This window comes from Nylanderia fulva, unplaced genomic scaffold (assembly GCF_048542155.1).
Source record: "Nylanderia fulva isolate GAGA-0341 unplaced genomic scaffold, ASM4854215v1 Scaffold4, whole genome shotgun sequence".
NCBI classification, from domain to species: Eukaryota; Metazoa; Arthropoda; class Insecta; order Hymenoptera; family Formicidae; genus Nylanderia; species Nylanderia fulva.
Genome location: NW_028190476.1, coordinates 1,677,789 through 1,700,586, shown reverse-complemented (window position 1 = coordinate 1,700,586; position 22,798 = coordinate 1,677,789). Strand labels below are relative to the sequence as shown.

Sequence of the window (22,798 nt, the reverse complement as noted above, 5' to 3'; positions counted from 1 at the left end):
ATTTTCATTCCATCAGCGTTGTGCCTCATTTACGATGTTCTTTGGTTAGGATCTTTACTTTTACGAAGGGTCGATCCCTCTAATGGTTGCTACAAATTACAATCTAGATGCATTTGGACTTGAGCTAGGTAAAATTTTATGCCATTATCGGATCAAAATAGGTTGTAACATAATAATTTAAATCGCTTTCAATTTTACCCCATAAATATATCTATCAAAAAAATTCCAAATTAATTTTATTATACTTATAATTTATATGATTATTAATAATTATTATATCTTCATTGATCACACATGTGAATATAATATATTAAAATCCGTAACTTTATCACTCATTGTACATTTAAATTTTCTTCAATCATTCAAAATAAATAAATAAGGTAAGAGAAGAAACTAGTAAACTAGTCGAAATAAAATAGTTATATATTGAATAAAAATGTATATTATTTTTTCTACGAAAACTGTGCATTACAAAATAACTTGCTATAGAAGATAATTTCTCAAAAAAAAAGTATGCAATAATTGATTTATCGTAATTAAAATTTTTCACAATAGAATGACGAGGTCCACATAGAATTTTCTTTTTTAACACCTGATATTCGTGCGACGTCGCGACGCTGACGAAGCCAGAGCGAGAAACTGACTAGAGTAGAAGAAGAAGACGATAAAACGAGTCGCTAGGCGGTCTTATTTGCACAACATGTATATTTAATTTACCCGTGCATATACATGTCCGTCGTTTTTCCATCCTCCAGCAACCTACCTCTCGCTCTACCGCCAGTAACCTCCCCGACGGCCCGTTGCGCAAAACTTTTAGGGATTGCGCGCGTTCGCCTGAATATATTTGCATGCTCCACTTTTTCCGCGTTTTTATTCGCCGTCAGAAATTTGCGGTCCCCGAGCCGCGGCTGGCCGTCGTTGCGAGCTCTTGATCGTATAAAGTTGCTGCGACACCTTAAGGCCACTTTACGCGATTTTATTGCGCGACAGTCGTTTCTTCAAAATTATCAAATGCGAGAAGAAAGAAAATCATATAAACAATTTTTCCAAAAATAATTATTTGTACTGGACAATGATATAAGTCTGTTCTCTACTTCCATTTACGTCAAACCACGATAAATTATTCCAAATAAAATATGTGGGAAAAATTTTTAATCAGATTTTTTCACGTTAAACGTTTTATGAGTGTATTGCGATGTTATATTATGTGAATTAATTGAGCTTTCATGCAGCTTACGTTGTACACATTTCTTTCGAGAATTATACACATAAGTTTTGCGTATATCCAGATAATGTTACAGGAACATACTTCAACAATAGAGCAATATTTTTATTTTCACACCGAGCAAGCATAATTACTTTTGCATGTTGGATGCCGATGAACGAGTCGCTTGATAACGCGGCGCATCGTCGAAGCGGCACGTTCGCGTCTTAGTTAGCCGAGTCGGCGCGTGCTTCGCGTTCGGTTTATTAAAAAGAAGAAACGTGATCACGAGGATTTCTCGCGCAAGCGGTATCGCGCTGGTTTTGCACGCACAAGCATTTGGTTACATGCGTATTGTCAGGCGACTAACGATAAGCCCGTGCATGACATTCCATCGAAGATTGAAACTCTGTAGACAAAATGACAAATGACCAACACGATTTTACAAAAAAAAAAAAGCATTCGATTAAGTTGTCATTTGTGTCCGAGTGCAATTAAATATATCCTAAGACTCTATGCGAATATAAGCCTTATTTCAATATTAAAACAAAGTTTAATATTAAATTTTATTTTAATATTAAAAAAGTAGTTTGTTTTAATATTAAAACAAAGTTGCAACAAACAATATAGCTTTATTTCTGTAACATAGTTTTTTTTAGATATTTTAAATTAGATTAAAATGTAAATCTCTCTCTTTTTCCATCAGTTTATGCAAATTACTGTTAATATCAACATATATGGAATATAAGTTGTAATTTTCTACAGGACAAAGTTTCGCTCTTCAAAATCTTCATAACAGACGTAATCAAGTGAAAATTTTCGACATATATAGTTCCGAGAAAGACGAGGAACAATTCAATTATACGCGAACACACGGCGCTGGATTTTCCCGCTCGGATTTCGCTCGGAAATTTCGAAAAGTTCCTTCCGCATCCTTTATTTGTCGGTATAACGATGTTGAACGGGCCGTCGACCCGCTGCACCATGTATTCAGTTAATGAAAACATTGTCCTACCCACACGACGCACACGTACTTACACACAGCACACACGGTTGCCCGCGTGTGCACGCGGTTAGCTTGTCACACAAGATCTCCACCGCATCTCTCGCGGTGCAACGATGCAGCGGTGTCTGCGTTTTGCGGAGAGACCATACGTCGTATATCTTCAGGGCTAGTTGTAAAGGTTCGTGTGCCTGTCTTTCGCTAACCGCTTCATATCTCTCCTCATATAAAATACCGTAAAACAAAACCGATCATATCGCTGGGCCAATGTCATTTATCAATTTATATATATCTCTCTGTATAGGATTTTAGATTTTTCCTTTAAACCATTACAACTTACAGAATTCCCGAAATTAGAATGTTTCGAATATATGCATTTCTCTGATCGTCAGAGTATCAAAACTTATATCTCCAGAAAATTATAATTTTTTTTAAAAAAAGAATAATAAATTAATTATGCATTCCTTTAAATTTAAATGTTTCGATATTTCTCTGATTGTCAGAGTATCAAAACTATATCTCCAGGAAATTATAAATTGTTTTAAGATGAATAATTAATTATGCATTGCTTAAATTAAAATATTTCGAATGTATTTCTCTGATCGTTGGGGTATTAAAACTATATCTCTAGAAAATTATAAAATTTTTTAAGATGAATAATAAATGAATTATAAAGTATTCTAAAATCTTATTTTATATAATCTAAATTTTAAAAAGAAAAAAAACACTATCTTAAATTAACGCAAATCTGATTGTGTGACTGCAATAATACTGCAGTCTGCATATTTCACTATCCTCCGATATATACATGTCAACCTACATAATATACGAGAACGAAAACGGACGCACGTTCGTTGTCGAATATCACAGCATTGTTTAGCTGCACCGCGTTGCAAGCATCGCGGCGTTAGAATGATGCAATGCGAATACAATACATACACGCGTGTACGTACATACATACGTAGCTGTCGGCTTCATCAGTGTGATGAAGCGAAAAGGTTAACACAGTAATAAGAATGTCAGAATCGAACGTTGCTATTGCAATCTGTGAAGTATTAAATGTATAAAAATCGCAATATTTTTGATATTATTTGGAACCAGCTCTAAAAGTTTTTTTTTTACTTATAATTAAATTTATTGAGATGTAAACGATATATATATATATATATATATATATTATATTTAAAAAATGATATATATATTGATATATATATAAAATATTATATAAAAATTGTTGGATTTGTAGTACCTTCAAAGCTGCAATTATCTGCATCTGAATAATGCATTCCGCGGGAAAATGCAAATGTACCTCAGCCCCATATATTATCTCGATACAAAACGTAACGCGCCGTTTACGATCTCGATGCAAAGCTGTGTGCAGTTCGCGCGTTGTGTGAATATTACTGCGTCAATATTTTTTAACTCCACGCGAGAGCGTATACGGCAGATACGGTACCTACAACTTTTGTACCCGGGCGTTTATCCCGATCTAACGATGTACCTAGAAGAGATCCCCTCGCTCTCTCTATTCTCAACTTGTTCTCGCGTGAGTTTCTCTCCTCGTACGTCGCTTTCTGTCGAGTTCTCTCCGTGATTCAAAAGCGACACGACCTAAAGCGCTGTCAAACACGCTCTCGCGCGGGTATGAGCGGGTGACGAAGCAATCTCTGTGTCGACAAACGACCGTAATCATTGTCAAAAGAGTAACAGAGAGAAAGAGAGAGAAAGAACGAGACGTTGCGAGCTGTATTACGTACGTGTATAGCAAGGTGCGCGCGGGAGCAATGTGTGGTTCAGGAGTATACAGAGACACCGATAACGATGTCGTTACGCACGCACAGGCGTGACGACTGATTAGGATCGCCTGTACGTTACTTATTCGCCGTTACTAATCGCGGCGCGGGTCAACGATGTTAGTCACCGCGTCGCGTCGTTCGGAAGAGACGAAAGAGCCGGCGCGACGCAAAGGCGCCGGAAAAAATCTCCCCCGGAAAGAAAAGACGTCATCTCGAAGTAATTACAGCATTTTGCTGGATTCGTATAATTTCTATAATAATGATTCATGTTCTTCAGTGATAAATATGAAATACACGAAAAAAACACAATTCTGTAATATATGGTTTCGTTCACTTTTGAAACAAGTATAAAATTGAACGTAATTGCTTCAGATATATCTGTGTAGTCTCTAATGATAATTTATATTCTCTAGTAAAACAATTCTGTAATATGATTCAGCCATATTTGAAAGAAACAAAAATCATAATACAATTGCTAAAAATAACATAAAAATGGAATAGACAATAATCCTTAAGGTTCGCCAGTAATAATTAATAAAAATCTTTCCTCAATGGTAAAAGTCGACACTTTGATGCGCGTTCATCAAAGAACATAGAAATAATATCAAAAAAGACACTACATTGCATTCAGTCGTTAGTTCGCATCGGACTTGCAACGATCATGAGTTCCGTTGGGATTCTCCGCTGATCTTGCATCAAGAAAAACAAACAAGAAAAAGAGAAATTGCAGAAATGTTTTATATTTTTATGTAACTTTTTATAGATTTACTTGAAAAGGGCTGCAATGACAGCCGAAACGTTGTATTTTAACTAATTATTTATAATAAATAATTGCCAGTTTGGTCGACTTTTACCATTGAGGGAAGATTTAAAAAAAATGGAATATTTTTGTACTATTCTCACTGTGGATTGAAAACGATTCTAATAAAGACGCAGAGGGTTTATATAACAGAATGAAATTTCTATGCGTAAAAATTTCAACGTAATTCTCAAGTAAAGTCATTCAACTTGAATTAAAATTTTGCAATCGATCATAACTTCTACATATCCTCGAGCAATTCCCTTTTTTTGTTTGCCCTATATATTCTTTTTCTGCGCGAAATTTAGATTTGATGAACGGGCGCAGGGCGCATTAGAAAAGTAATGTGCGCGCGAAGGGGTAGGTAAACCGGCGGGTTAAATATTAAAAAGCGCATGAATAAGCGCGATAGTGCTCGTATCTTAGCACTCGGCTGCCATCCGGTGCATACATATTCATGTCTCTTTGCTCTTGCCGCGCCTCGGTGGCACCTCGAGCACCTCTCTTCCGTCCAGCACCCCTGTGTCCCGATCTGCTACCCTCCCTCTCCCCCTCCCCCTTCCTTTTCCCTCTCGTCCGCCACCCACACGTACATGGTTACGTACCTATCGTGCCCAGAAGACGATTGCCGGCAGCGGATGCTATTGCCGTGAAAACACGTGGAGCAGCCTGGAAATTTATATCGAATTCACAGAGGTATTTTACATCGCTGAGTCACGTGCGTTCCTCGTTTTCTTGTTTTTTTACTTTATTTTCCTTTTTGTTTATAGACGGTAACGGAACATCAAATATCGAAAATGTATTCCGAGCAACAATAGCTACTGCGCGCACAACACATCGCATCGCAACAATTGCATCGAAGAGGAACGTCAATGTTCTGTATACAACACGAGGTTCAGCTTAACTTTGGAAAATTGTAGATTTATTTTGAAGATATTTATCGAATTTTTACACAGGACAGTTTCTATATTTTTTTTACCAAATTTTTTTTATTTTTAAACAATTCCTTATACTTCTATTTTTTTCTCGAGAAACTACACAACTATTGAGGAATCTTTGGTCTATTAGAAGCTGTTAAGATCTTCTTCGAGGTTGTGGCATGAACGAGCCTATTTGAACGTTCAATGAGACGGAAACCAATATAAAACGCGAGTTTTAATAACGGGTTCTCTCTCTCTCGAGCTGAATCTAAAAAGAAACACGCCTCTCTTCGTGGCGATTTCTCTCGCAGATACGCTCGATTACGATCACGATGACTGTATAGAATTAGACCGATGAGATTCACGATTAGTTAATTAGACGAACATCGAGGAGACCCTGTTTGTCTCTAACAGTACATAGTCGAAAGCCGCTAATGATTCTTCCGCATCGATTTAAATACGAGAGATAAATCCGCGAGATGGATGAGAAATCTGATCTGATAATCACGCTGACGCTATATCCTTTTGTCCATCTGGATTTATCTAAATGTCAGAGATGTCGTTCGCCACTCGCTACTGTTACACGGAAATCGATAAATAAATCCTGATGTCGAAACTGATAACTGTCGCTCTCAGTCGATATTATTACCGCTTCGTTAGCTGCATTCAAAGTAAAATTGCATTTGCATTTGAGAAAACTGTCGGCGAGACATCAACAGTCTCCGACAGAATTTCAATTCCAGTTTGTTGCATATTGATATTCTGTTACATTCTTTCGCATTCATTGCGGTGAACTACTTGAAGTACTTGAAAATATATGGTTTATTCCATACTTTCTCACATATATCCTTTGGAAAAATGATGTAATTTTGTAAAATATTCACGGTATTATATGAAATTGGCGACAATGCGTCTACGTGAGCGATATTTTGTTAAGAGATCTCTGAAACTTAGAATGCGTTACTAACAGTTTACGATTGCTTTGACCTCTCTTTCCGTGGAAAATAAAATAAAAAATCTTTTGGAAAATTTACCAATATGAATAAGAATATAACATTGGAAAACTTCAGTAATAAATAACGTTTTTGTGAATATTTCAATATTCAGATTCGGCGTATCATTAAATTTAAATTGATCTGAACTATAGGAAAAAAGTACAAATTTTCGAATATTTCATGTAATTTTCCAACTTTGTTTATCGAAGACCGACAACCATTCCATTCGACAAAACGGATTTTATTCAAACATCATAATATTTATATATAGAGATCGGATTAACAGACGATAAAAAAAAGGTTTATCGAAGCAAAGCAACGTTTATAAATAAACGAGTTCTCGCGTTCGACAGATCCCGGAATATTTGATATTATATATATTGAAGGTCCGAAAGATAGAAACACACCATGTATATTCAGCAAAATGTTCGCTCAGTAATAGCAGAATATTTTTCTGACACACATTTCGCGAGCAAATCTTTTAAACGGGATGAAGACGACGTGCTAGGTTTTATGATAGCATAACCGGAATGCTGCCTCGCTCTCGCTACCGGGAATAGAAAAGACATACCAGGAATGAAAATCGTTTCGCGAGCGAAGGCTCACGCTCACAATGAAGCGAAAATGTCTAGTAGCGATTATGTTGCTACGAATCTGTGTGTTACTAAAGCTAGCTTGACGATTCAGATATAATCCCGGTAAAATGCTCGTTTGACTATGTTTTAAAAAGTTGTCAAGAATTTCATACCTATATACATATATATAGCTATATGACAAGAGAGAGAGAGAGAGAGAGAGAGAGAGAGAGAGAGAGAGAGAGAGAGAGAGAATTCTACACTATATAAAATATCTGTAAACTCTTCAGTAAAAACTTTAAACAAATTGAAAAATAAATGAACAAAAAATATTTTTCTTTTATATTGATTGATACAATTAGAACAGTTTTCGATGCATATGATTTATCTTACTTTACGTTGTATATGTATTTGCTGAGATATCGCGGGCATAAAACTCTGCATTTCCTTTCCCAGGTTTATCGTTGGCGACGCAATTATTCGCATGCCGTTAATTTTTACGCGTATACATTAATTTCTGCACGCAGAGACGCTCGTGGTCTGTTTAGCAATAACGTTAGTTTCCACTCGTGTTCTGCGGAAAGTGGGATTACATTATCTTGATACACGTTTTTCGACGTGGCGTAATTAATACCCGGTGTACTCAGCACGGTGGGTATACATATCGTCGTGGGTTATATATCGCGACGGATATAACGTGCCGTCGTCGTCGTCGTCGGTCTCGTGTGCTCAGCTGCCCGCGCTTTCGTGAGCCTTGAAGAGTGTCATGAAATGAATGTAAAGCTTGCTGAAAAGCTCGATAGCGATAACGACGCAGGGCAAAGCGGAGCGTACCAAATCGCCTCGCACAGATTACACGGCTCTGTAGTAAAATAAAAACTTTTATATATATGTATAAAGCTTTCTTCATCATTAATTTTATGTAACACAGGAGCCCTGATTATGAAAGTAACGTCCATTTTCATGTATCACGCAATAATTTTGACGAAACGCAGCTATACATAATTTGTAAATTCCACTTTGTATAAAATATTGATTCGTTGATTGAAAAACTATCATTCTTATTTATATAATAATGTTATAAATTTACTGATTCTCCATTTTGAAATTATATTATTGCACTTTTCTTTCTTTTAAATGAGATTCATGAAGAATATAATAAATTATGATATACATATATATTAATATTTAAAAAATTTTTAAAGTTTTTTATTCAGCTTGCTAGATAAAACAATAAATAATAAAAAACTGATAACAATCAATTACGTATATTGTATATTACAAATATTTCAATATTATACAATTATCTAAAATCAGCATTCAAAATCGATAATTTATATCTTTTTTATTGCTTTTTATATTTATAAAGATTTTCTTTCTCTCTTTCTTTCTCGACAGTAAAAATGTGCATACAAGTTTCCAGAAAAGTACATTACGCCGCGACATTAAATGGATCGATCTCGACATCGAATGCAAAACTGCAATTAATAATCTGATTCTCGTCGCGTACGTCGTTTGAAAAAGACAAAAAAGGGAACAGGAAATTATCAAATCCGCGATGCATTCGCGATTCTGGGCAATGATTGATTGCCGGTGTCGCACGGCGCCGTAGAATGCACTAGATCGCACGGCGGTAACTTCGGTGCAAAAAAGAACTTGCATGCAAATTTTCCGGGCAAGTGAGTGAGCGAGGTGCATGTAATTCTCCCGGAATTCCGATTAAAACGACACACTTTTGTCCCGTACGGACGAAATTGGCCGGCGTTTTTTGTCGACTCGACTGGCGACCACGTGCCTTTTATTATAATTACAGTTGGCACAGAATCGTCATTTGACAAGGATGCGGAAAAATATACATTCCTATATATGTAGAAAATTGTAATCAGAGAGTTGCAATCGGAAACGAAACGCGATAGAATTATTCGCGAATTTCCGATATAGTTTTAATACTCATCTATGAATGAATTCTTTATGCATTAACGTTCTTAAAGTTTAACTGATTAATTTCTCTATACATGATCAATATTATGAAATTAATTATTGGAAATGCAGTAAATAATTAATATATAAAAGGAGTTACAATTATTATTAATAATTGTTAATATATTTTCAATTGAAAATCTGAATGCGTAGCATTATATAAATTATGTAAATTGTATATTACATAATTATGCAATGCAAATTGTAGAGCGTTTGATAATAGGAAAGTTTATATAAGTATCTGTTATTTATATTATAATTGAACGATGATATATATATATATATATACATTCCCTCGTGTAGTTATTGGATAAAGTAAATAATCGAACCTTTGTTAATTACAAATTTGTGTATTTAAAGGGTTTCGATAAAAATAGCTCACTAATCGTTCACAGAATACTAGACCGATATCATAGTACATTTGATGAATAAAACTGAAGATCGCGCCCCCAAATGAGCCGATTGCGTGCGTTTTCAAAGAAAACGTATTTCTGACGATAACAAGTAACAATATACATATAACTTAACGCTGCCATTATTAACCCTTCGCATTCCCATGTGACTATGTGACAAACGCGATATATATAGGGGGAATGTCCGCGCTGTTTTTCGTATATGATAAATCTTACTACGTACGACAGTGTAATACTTCATCACTGTCCATTCATATGCGCGATGTAAAACAAATGCCCAAGTACAGATAACATTGCAATTAAATACTAATTAGAAGTTTTTGTGTGATAACTAATGTCAACCGCCATATTTTAATACAAGCTATTTTTACGGAAAAATGTAGAATTTGAAGATTTTAGATGAAAATTATTATTAAAAAGAATATATATGTACATATAATATAAAACAATTTGTGCACTCTATCTATGTAACTTTATCTAACACTCATCTAAGAAAAGTATATGTTCGAAAAGAAATACATTTTCGTGCAACGTTCTTTTCTTATCTAATATACTTAATATTTCAATATTTAATCATTATTAATAATTATATTTTCAAATGTGATCGGATCTTTTTGCGGGAAAGAATCAAACTGCGTATTTATGAGAAATTTCTATTATGTTGGTTAAGTTCGGTTCGATTTACCATCAATGAAATTAAATTAAAGTTAAAATAATTGCAGATATGCGCATATAATTGCATATTAATATTTACATTCAGATTGTAATTTATTGAATGTGTATTATATAATTTGTATTTAAACGTGGTTGAGAAAAATAATTATTCATGCACGTCTCATTATCTTTATATACATTTATTAAATATAATATCTGCTTGGCCATTACTATTAATCACCATTATTTAATTCTTCTTGAAATATATATTTCGTTTTAACTTCTTTTACTTTAAATTTTTTCAAGAAAGAAAAAATTCTTAAGAAAATGAATTGCGTCATTTACTTGTAGAAGGATTGCACAAACTGTTCGAGACTCTTTAAAGAAATGTAATTTATTTGTTCGTAAAAAAAGAGAACTATGTGAAAGAACATTTTTAATCTTCAAATAGCATCCTTTCTTAATCCTGGATCAATGATGAATCGGCTGTCACGAGTAACGTTTTCGAATAGCTTTTGCTAGAAAGATTGAAATAAGTTTATGAAAACTCAAATGTTACACTCGGCATAAAAAATCTTTTTTCAATATTGAAAAACCATCTTTCTTTTACATCAGAATATAATCAATCCATTGTTCAGTATATCAATTATAAACACTAAGAAGTATAAATGATAAAATTAAGTGGAAAATACCAAAAAGTTTTTTCTCTTTCCTAAATAAATAAGGTATTGTTAATTTAGAATTTATGTAATAATATAATCAGCTTATTATTATCGAATTCGTTGAATCTGAGTAAAAATCTACCGAGATATTCTACAAATCATGTCAGACTTGCGATATTTTTCCTCCAGTGTTTTTCTCGCGGGCCCGCAATTCAAGTAGCAACCGCATCGTTTAGCTCGACGACGGTAGGCGCGTCTTTATCCCGGAAGTTCAAAGAAAACGCCGTAAATAGTGGATTGCGGAGACCATAACAAACTCGAATGGTACATTTCACATTTATCAAAGAGCCCTCGTTCTCCAGCTTTCGCATTACCGAGCTTAGAGGCGCCCGAGATGTTTCTTGTAATCCGTCGTTTCCTACACCATCCTCCGTTCTTTCTCTCTTAGTTGTACCCCCTTGTGTTCCCTCTCTACACTGCTCGGCCTCTACGCAGGCACCCCCGTTAACCGCCCTCGCAGGATAATGCTGAAAGAGAAAGACTTCAAACGGAATATTGTACCTTCGTACCGATATAAATAACAATCTGTGAAGCTATATTGATTTTGGACAGACCGAGATGCACCGATGGAAAGTTTCGAAATGTATCGTGTTAGAAAAATACGGAGCGTTTCAAAGAAGATATTCTACGGTGGAAATAATGTCTATCCGTGAAAGAAATGGGAGAGGAAACTTGCAAGAGTCTCACGCGAGAGCTAATTGCCAGGAAATCCTTAGATCCCTTCGAGACGTCATCGTGTCTTACCGAAGAAAACTCGGTTTTAAGTTGCGTTAAATATATACTACATATTGAGAAAATAAAACTTCTAAAAATGTCTTATTGAAACACTCTCTATATATTCTACTTGGAGAAGGTAGTCTTTCAGAACTTCTTTCCGAGATGTGTTGTGGGATGTGTGCGGATGCGACGAGCGTGTTGGGAAATTGTATGAGAACTTTTGCACTATCGGGGACTAAATAAATAGAGCGTGAGTGAAATATTGGCAACGGGCGCACGAAACGAAAGAGGCACGCAGCATTGACATCGATTGTCGTGGTATCGACGGGGATATCAAAAAATACTGCGCACGCGAATCGGAGAATATCAATTTGTAAATGTGTATGTGTGTGTTGTTTCGGAATCTAAATAATATTCTGAATCCTTCAATGTATTTTTTACGTGCGTACAAAATGCTTTGGAGTTTCAAGTGAATTTAGTATACAGAAAAATCACACATAATCCCATTTAAAAAAATTGGTAAATTTATCCGAAAAAATAATCGCGCAAATAGAAATTTTAATAAACGATCGAGAGAAAATGAATTCTTCCACGATAGCGCACAATGTCCGCTTGATTAAAAAAGAACTATAGCAAGGGGTACATCATACTTTACGATCCGACCCGCTGAATATTTAAGCTGTTTCTTTTTCGCCATCCCCTGATTAATGCATTTTGCCCATCGATCAACGATCCCGCGTATCTTTTCGCGTCCCGACGTCGGACGTTGCGAGGTGCACCCTGTTTCTGTGCGAACGCGCACCTGTTTAACAGCGTATATTCCTCAAGACCGTACACACGTCGGCACGACACCCGCCTAGTCCCGCGCAAAACTCTGAATCATCGGCGGCTGGTGGCCATTTTTCAAAGTTGAGCCGAGCCGTGCTGCATTAATAACCAGCGGCTTCGTGCCGTGCACGAGCGGCGATAACAACGAGAACAAAGAAGTCGAAGGGGTGGATTTCAATCTGTACGCCGACACGGGACTACCGAGTCTCGTGATCGCGGCTCTAGGTAGCTACTCGATAATATCCCAAGCCATTAGAAGCTCTTGGATCCTTGGGGTAATCGTCGCCCGAAGCGCGTCCGCGTCGTTATCGCGCTACGATTCTGCGTAATTATTTTGTCATCGGATCTTAGCTTAGACAATATCGTTGCGATTATGGTAATTCGAAAGTAGATCGATTGAGAAGACATTGAGTAATTAGTAGAAACGTTTATCAATTACTGCATGCAATTTTCAAGTTTATTGATCCTCGCGATGTTGATTCTATAGAATGTATATTTTATTTGAATAATGTCGCTCATCATTATGCATTTTCGCGCTATTTAATTGTAAAATAAATATTTTCTCTCCCTCTTTTTCTTTCTCTCTTTTTATCTATATTTTTGTTGTTGTTATGCAAATTTGTTTCATGATGCTGTGTTATAGGTAATCGTGTCGGAAAACATAAAAATTTTAATTGAAACATAGAAAGAGAATTTAATTATTAATAATCGATACGTGAATATTATTTTTAGATTCTTATTATATATACATGTATATTTATAATTTATTCTGGAAAAAGACAAGTTATAAAGATACAAAAATATGCATATAGAAATCTAAAGATGAATTAATCTTGTGGATGATATACGGATACAAAACTATGATTTATTTCGTAGATCCAAAATTATGGGAATATAAAACGATGACAGCATTCACTATAGTTTTTTATTACTTGAAACATCTTTAATATTACTCAACCGTTCGGTTTACTCATCTATCTCTCGGACAGGATTCCAGATCCCGCTGTCAGTTTATCCATCTGTTGCTAAGATAAATGTTACAGACGTATATATTGAGGTCAAACAAACTATCGTAATATCGCTCATCTACTAAATTGCATTTATTTTTCTAGTCCTCAAATGAATGCGTTATTGTCTCTTTATATATAAAAATACTATGTCAAAATATTGTTTTAAGAGATAAATAGTATAAAAGTAACAACTAACTCGTTTCAGTTAGAAGAAGCAAGAATTTTCAAACTAATAAAAGCTTTTAAATTTTACTAGCGTCATTGTAATAATTATATTTTCAATCATTGTAAAGCTTTTAAAGTTTTCAAAGGTATATAAATATATTTCTGTTTTTAAAATATATGATTGTATGTATTTTTTATTTTTATCTAAATGACAGAATTTTTTGCGTTTTCGATACTGGCTTTACGCAGCGAGATCTCACTCGTACGCGCGCGCGACTTGCTCGTGACTCGGTCGTGAGAAGCGAGGGAAAAAAATGATCAGCTATAAGGATAATGAGTGGCCGACGAAAGGAGAATAGCAGAAGCGGCGGCGCTATAGAAGCGCATACTCGTGTCATAATTTTCGAGACGAATTAAGATTCTTTGGTGGTGCCGAATAATGAAAAAAAAAAGTTCCGCGCTACTTAAGATGAACTTGAGATGAGAGGTGTCGGACATTGATGGACATATTGAAAGAATCGCTCAATATTTCTTAACTATTTTTATATATACAAAAAGTTTATACATAATTTGTAAGCATATCATAAAATTGAACAATAGCTTAAAAGAAAACAAGATCCTTAATAATCGCAAGCATCGAGAGTGAATATATTTGTGAAATTATTGTACTAATATAATAAGTGAGATATTATCATTCGACTACATAAGTAAATTTATTTGAACTCGCACGAATCGATGAATAATGTATCAAGAAAATAGAATATATTATCCGAGTGATATCTCATATAATTATTACGTTAATTTCATTTATTAATCCATTTATTATTCGGGATTTTCCTACAAATTATTTCTGTAAAGGAAGCGATGACATAAATTTAATTTCTTTAAAAGATTTAACATATTATTATGTAATCGATTCTCAAACATTGATTTCATATAGAATTGTTCTATCAAAAATAAATCAATTAATTGTGATAATTTGCAATTTCTATAAATTAAATAAGAAATAATTTATGTCTTTTGTTTTCTATAGAGTTATAATAATAAGCATATAAGTTTTTTTTAATAATAAATATACATATAAAATATAATAAATAGTTTTGTTAAAATTATTTTGTTGAAGAGAAAATAAGAAATTGCTTAATTAAATATTTAAAACTAAAGACGTAACTTTTGAGAAACTTTTTTTATAATTCAGATTAACTATAAATTACCAAATGTCAGTTTTTATTTCCTCTTTAGGAAGAGGAGCCAGTATAAAATATATATCCCTAAAAGTCAACATAATAGCGTCCAGTCACATTTTACACCAAAACCTGTATACTTCGTCGAAAATGATATTTGTGAGCGTACTGATTCAGCTTATCACTCAAATCTTCGAAATAAGAAGAACGTGCCGCGGAATTCCAGCGACGAGACAGTCTGCAATCTTAATAATTTGCATTCCGTCGACGACATTCGATAATGAGCAACCGAGGGTATATTTACCGCGACAGTCCCCTTCTAACGACGATTGTCCATCCCCTCAGGCCTTCGACCGATAAATAACTTCCTTTTTCCAGGCCGTCGCTTTAAACCGCGACGAGGAAAGGAACAGAGGAGAATCAGAGAACGCGGCGTTTTAATTTCCACCAATTAGAAATAATTGCGATTAATTATCTTGAATAAGAGAGAGAGACAGAGAGAGAGAGACAGAGAGAGAGAGAGACAGAGAGAGAGGGAAAGAAAGCGAGAGAACACGAAAAAGAGAGGCAGCATCTGTTTAAAGGACGCCGGCTGCCTAACAGAAGGAATAATTGAATCGCCCGAAGTTCCGACTTCGACAATGAGTGTTTCGTTTCACCTGAAACGAGCTTTCTTCCGCTGTCAGCGCCGGCGGCAGCGGGCAAAGCTCGACGCGCTGTTGGTCTTTTGTTCCGGCGGAGCTTTCAATTAATGGCCGAAGCATGCGATCCGCCGGAGTAGCCAGTGAAAATAAGGAATATCGCGGATAAAAGAAGCCCAACGTCTCACTATGTTGGGCTTTCTTCGAAGAAACGCGACGATCCAAATTATTAACTCGATGATTAATTAAATTCAATGACAGCAACGGGTTTTTTTCTACCTTGTTGCGTTTGCATAGCTTACGATGTATCATGGACATAATTGTATTGCAATATTAATTTTTCAATACGAACTTGACCTCCACTATTTTTTCTAGGAAAAATTAATGCTGAAAATTTAAAAAATAAATTTATAAAAAGACGTACTCTAGTTCGATCAAAGTCGACTGCTCTAACAAATAAAATATATAAATCTCTTAAAAAGAATTGTTCTTAATCATTTTGATGACATTTATAATTTTTTTTATATTCGCAATAAAAATGAATGCCCTTAAAATAATCCATTATGATTGATAGTGAGCTATCGATATGCAGCAATATTATATTAACATTTCGGGACACGATGTTGCGAGGGAAAAGTAAAGTTTTAGTATACGTCTCACTCTGTTGGGCTTTCTTCGAAGAAACGCGACGATCTAAATTATTAACTCGATGATTAATTAAATTCAATGACAGCAACGGGTTTTTTCTACCTTGTTGCGTTTGCATAGCTTACGATGTATCATGGACATAATTGTATTGCAATATTTATACTGCAATATTAATTTTTCAATACTATCGTGACCTCCACTATTTTTTCTAGGAAAAATTAATGCTGAAAATTTAGATTCACAGAACGAAATAAATTTATAAACCAGACGTACTCTAGTTCGATCAAAGTCGACTGCTCTAACAAATAAAATATATAAATCTCTTAAAAAGAATTGTTCTTAATCATTTTGATGACATTTATAATTTTTTTTATATTCGCAATAAAAATGAATGCCCTTAAAATAATCCATTATGATTGATAGTGAGCTATCGATATGCAGCAATATTGTATTAACATTTCGGGACACGATGTTGCGAGGGAAAAGTAAAGTTTTAGTATACGTCTCACTCTGTTGGGCTTTCTTCGAAGAAACGCGACGATCTAAATTATTAACTCGATGATTAATTAAATTCAATGACAGCAACGGGTTTTTTCTACTTTGTTGCGTTTGCATAGCTTACGATGTATCATGGACATAATTGTATTGCAATATTTATACTGCAATATTAATTTTTCAATACGATCGTGACCTCCACTATTTTTTCTAGGAAAAATTAATGCTGAAAATTTAGATTCACAGAACGAAATAAATTTATAAACCAGACGTACTCTAGTTCGATCAAAGTCGACTGCTCTAACAAATAAAATATATAAATCTCTTAAAAAGAATTGTTCTTAATCATTTTGATGACATTTATAATTTTTTTTATATTCGCAATAAAAATGAATGCCCTTAAAATAATCCATTATGATTGATAGTGAGCTATCGATATGCAGCAATATTATATTAACATTTTCGGACACGACGTTGCGAGGGAAAAGTAAAGTTTTAGTATAGTTCTAGTACATCGCGTGTACTTCTGTATACGTATAAATTCACTCAGAATGCTTCGGCGCGCAGGATGCTGGGGTACGCGCATGGGAATAAATCAGGTGCCTATTGATTTTGAGCCATACAATCTGTTTCCCAGTCCGCTACCTCTCGGCTGCTACTATGGGAATATCGAAGATGCCACCGTCGTATTTCTCGCCCGATTCTCGCAACGAAGAGTGTCGATTTTAGATTTTACAGACCGCTTCGCCGCGTTTGCGCGATCCAGCAATCCTCGATATTGAAACGCTATGTTAGCTGACTATAGATTTCACGCGATTCAATACAAACTTTCAGGTTAATTCCGTGCGAGCCATTTTCAGCAATTCTTTGTGATTTCATGTGTAAAGTAAATGGATTTTCATAAACGAATGATACAATATTATATATAATGTGCATTTTTATTGTTAGAATATTTTTTTCGTTGCCAATTCACTATTATGGGTATTTAATGCAAAATATTTATTGTATAACTGTCATAGAAATATACTATATACATATGTATATAGAATAAGATACAACATATTCAACATCAATACTTAATTTCGAAGTCAAGTGAAGAAAACATAGAATAGATATAGCCACATTTTGACTAATCGACTTTATAAATATTAATACGATAGGCGAAGAGACATAATAATAATTATGCATCCCATGTGCTATAACGGAAATGTGGGAAAAAAAGAACAAAGGACGAAAGAGAGTTATCGCGCAACGAAAATTATTTTCATTGCGTAGAGTAGACACAAATGAAAGATGCTAAATCGATATATGCTATTAAGAATTATTTAGTAACAAACTGAATTTATATTAATATTTCAAGAATAATGAGTGTGTATATATACATACACACATATATATATATATGTATATAAAATAAGATTATTAATAATATAATTCATACTATATAGTAAATTTAATTATTGCATTAATTTACCAAAGAAAAAGATATTTCGTCATTATTTTTAGTACCTATACCTATTATAATAAATATCGAAACTTATTGTGAACATTATATATGTAATAACATTAACTACTATTTTCATTAATGTATATAGAAACAAGTTATTTATTTTAATGATAAAGTTTTGATACAAGTTATAACAGGATTTTAAAAATCCTGTAAATGCACCATAACATTCTTCCTAATAAAGCGCATTATTGAATTAATGACGGAAATGCTTAAAAATACGAAATAACACGCAAATAAAATGGTCACTTTATGATTTTTGATGAATCTTGTATATATATATATGTATATATACATATATACAATATATACTATATGTATACATTGTGTATATATGTATATATATGCTGCTTATATATATTTTCATTATAACACGTTCGCTCCCCGTTCTTCGTCGAAGATGATTGTTATAATTCAACAGATAGAGATCGTTGAGAATTGAAATGATCGATAATAAATTCCTCCTGCTCTATTCAAGCGTCTATAAAAATTTAATTCGCTTCCATCGCCTTCTTGAAGGATTTATCAATTTTTTCCTCAAACTAGTAGAATCGCTACGATTATTATTACATGATTATGGAGGAACGGGGAAATTGATGAACACTTCTGGACGATCGATAATAAAATTCTAAACAGGAATTTCTGCCTTGATGGTCGCGCAAGATTATCCTCGTGATACATATATTCCCGTGATGTATCATTTTATTTCATTGCAATAGCTGAGACTAACAAAGTAATGCTTGCAGAATAAAATCCGCAGATTTTCTCTATGTTTTATTTATACATGTTGCAAATAACGTAAACGTCAAAATATTTATATTTCGGATTTGCAAACATTTCGCAACTTGTTGCGGCTAAGGTTATACACATCAAAATCTGAACCCACATCACATATAAGTTATACAAGAGCAATTCACAAGTTGAACTTAAAATTGATTAATTATATTAAAACACTGCTAGAGTAGAAATAATAATTATTAACTCAGTGCTATAACGCTTGGCCATAATGTTTAACTATATATTTTAAATAATTATATATAGATATATTTGTCTAATCAATTTCATATTAAATTATTAAAATATAAATTATAATTATTAATATTAATTATTAAAAAATTAATTATTTCTTCACAATAAAAATCCTATCTCAAAATAAAAATTCAACGCGAGTGCTTTTATTGTGAAATCTCAATATTGAAAAACGCGGTGTGACAGAAAAGCTGATAATTAAATATGTAAAAAATATATGTTACTGTATCAAGCTACTTGAATTTATCAATTTCTACTGATCTTCACTCCTCGACACAAGGGTGACATAACGACGATGACGGCTAAACTGCATGGAGAAGGACGAAGGTGTCGAAAAAGAGGCGAGTAGGAAGGGCTGGAATCTCTCGGATTCCACGACCTCGGCTGCACCGGCAGATGCGGTGAATCTACGTACGCCGTACGTCCGCACGTATGCTGCATACAACGTCACGACGGTGCAGCCGAGGGGAAGAATAAGGTAGGCGTGTCGCGGCCGCGTTACGTGCGTGCGTGTATACGACAAAGAGAGATACGCGGCATAAGCCGGCTTATTACGCGTCGCCGCGGGTTACAAACACGCCGAATAATGGTTCGTGCGGCAGAGCGGGCGGTATATATATATGCGTGTGTGTGTGTGTATATATATATGCGCTCCGGTATCGTATTAAATTATAATAATTCCGGTGCGAATTATTAGACCGACTGGGAGGAAGAGAGAAAGAGAAAGAAAAGCGTACCGAGGCGAGGGCCCGGCTGGCTGGTTACGCACTTTCTACGTACCGTTGTGGCACCATATTGCGGCCCAGGTGCGTCGCGTTGGGAGTTCCCCAACGTTTGTTAACAAATATTTTAAGCCGTAACCAGACACTCCCGTTGACTATGATTCGTCTATGGAATTGTGCTACTAGAAGAAATCAACGGATGGAATTTCCAGGAAAGATTTCACTAGATCTCGCGCATGGGTACGAGTTCTTTATTTATAATAAGTGACAAACGGAAATAGAGAATTATTATATAAAATTGAATTTTTGGGAACTTCTCGACAGGGGAGATTTTAAGTAATAAAAGTTATAAATATATTTTTTTATGAAATTTTACATCTATACTAATACATATATATATACATCAAAAGATTCAAATCTCTATTTTTATTAAAAAATTTTAATGAAAGATAAAATAATTATAAATATTATGTAATGCATAAAAATAAAAGAAACGTTTGAAGAAATTAAACTTTAAAAATGCTCTTTCGTTTGCCAATAAATAAATATATAAATAAATTCTTCTAATTATACATATACATATATTTTTTATATTAAATATATGTATGTGTGTGTGTGTATGTATATATATATATAGGTACATGTATAAAGTGAAATAAATCTATTTAAATAAATTTTCTTCGAAAGAAATGTCTCTCTCAAGTATGACTAAATGGTAATTTAATGAATAATTTCTAAAAAATATAAAAACAAAATTTTCTGTTTTGCACACGTAGTGCAAGATGATTCATTATAAATGCTCTAACATTCGTTCGAGAGAAACCTATTACCGCCATTTCTATTGCATAATGCATTTTGCTCGCAAGATGATGTTACATTCGGCGAACACGCAGCGTGCTATACGTCGCGATAATTCTCCGAATTAAATTGCAAATGCCGACGTATTCCCAAGCAGCGTGATATATGGCAACGGGTTAATTTGATTCATCTAGGTTGTAAATATATCTTTCTTCCGACCAACCCGCCCTGTACACTTCTGCACGATTAACAATGCGCATGCGGTAGATGAAAGCGTACACACATCCGCAACAAAATACATGAATTATAAACCGGTGTGTGCATCATTATTCTCCGCCATCTCAGAAATGTCAATCAACGAATTTTTACCGTAAATTTATTCAGTTGAAATTAGGTGTTAGTTGACACTTCTTTAAAATAAAGTCAATTGTATTAAAATACAAAAATTAATCATTAACTGTCATAAAAATAATTCTACTCATTTGTATTTTTATTATTTATGAAGATTCTACCATCACGAAAAAATTTATATAGAATATGCGAAATGATCAATCTCGCGTTTAAGAAAGACATTTGTTAAACCTGAAACTTGCGACGAACCTAAAAGGCCTAATTACATCGTCGAACGCAAAGAAATCGAGAACCCCGATATACTTGCTGACGATCGAGTTTCCGTATCTTTCGTGTCGGGGGAATAGCTACCAGGAGCCAATTATGGTTTCCTTCGTCATTGTCGAGCTCGGAGAGAGGTTCGCATTACCAGCGCAGGGAAGAACGGCTCAAGAAAAACGTGATAGCGAGAATCGTCTCTCGTATACTCGCGGAGGGTTGAAACTATTTCGTGCGGGCTTTGTGCCCGATGACGAGTATGACAGGCACGTAAACGACGCGTTTCCGGTCTACGCACGGACAGATGCTGATACGCATAGGTCTCTATGAGGGCTGGCAAGGGGTCTACAAGGTACGGACGAGGTAGGCGTATCAGCTATAGGCGCGTATCCTTTATACTTATTGTTAGACGTAGCGGAATTAATGAGGTTAAACTGCGTTATTACAAAAATTGAGAACGCGACACCACGATCGGTCTCCGGCCTGATACTTCTCCTCTTCGTTCATTTTTATTATCTTTATTTTTAGAAGCGATAAATTATTGATTGCGTTAACTATTGTTTATATTGTATTAATTTATTAATTTCTGTTAATATTTTTAATTGATTGTGCTAATTATTGTCGATATTGTACGTATGTTTATGTAGTACACTTAATAAGGACCGAAACCCATGGTCGAAACGTCGTGTTAAGGATTATTTGAATAAAGCATTGCCAGTGTGGTCGGATTTTAAAATAACCTTTGTGTTTTGATTTTATCTGCTGGCGACTTTGTCAAATTTGAATTATTTATTATCTTTATTTATTTCTTTTTGCATTTATGTTTATCGATATAATTTATTACTTTCTTTTATTTACATACTGTTCAATGCCTATTAACTATTAACGATTAGAAATATAGGAAATGAAGGCAAATTAAAAAATATGTCTGCTATAAGCATAATAAATATAAATTTAATAATTATACTTATATATCATTGTTTGTATTACTGCGTAATAGATAAACCTAAATTTAAAAAAATCACGATTGACATCTTTTTAATATTTTATAAAATCACAGTAACCACAGTATTTTATGTCAATAACTGATATTATTTTTCATATTCATATAGTTTAAAAAATTGATATATTTCGACAATTAAGATAAATTAGAATTATATTTATATAATATTTTTAAATTATTGTTAGAATAATCGTTTGTAAGCTGTTTCTTTTTTCTTGTTAATATTTCACAGAATATTATAATGATTTATTAATATATAAATATTAATATTAATTGATTTTTGCGAGTTAGCTTGTAGTAGCTTCATAAAATATACAGTAATATATTCTATATACATATTTTATACTATATTTTCATATTCCATTTTAAAATACCATTATT

The 22,798-nt window shown here is 34.1% G+C and overlaps 1 protein-coding gene and 1 long non-coding RNA gene across 3 annotated transcripts in view; one reads left to right on the top strand and one right to left on the bottom strand.

Annotated features, from left to right (window-relative positions):
• The window catches only part of LOC114944894 (latrophilin Cirl), a 422,503-nt gene that overhangs the window by 64,045 nt on the left and 335,660 nt on the right, over positions 1–22,798 (top strand). The window lies entirely within an intron of this gene.
• Positions 1–22,798, bottom strand: part of LOC114944897 (uncharacterized) — a 188,784-nt gene that overhangs the window by 148,459 nt on the left and 17,527 nt on the right. The gene's annotated exons all lie outside the window — the stretch shown is intronic.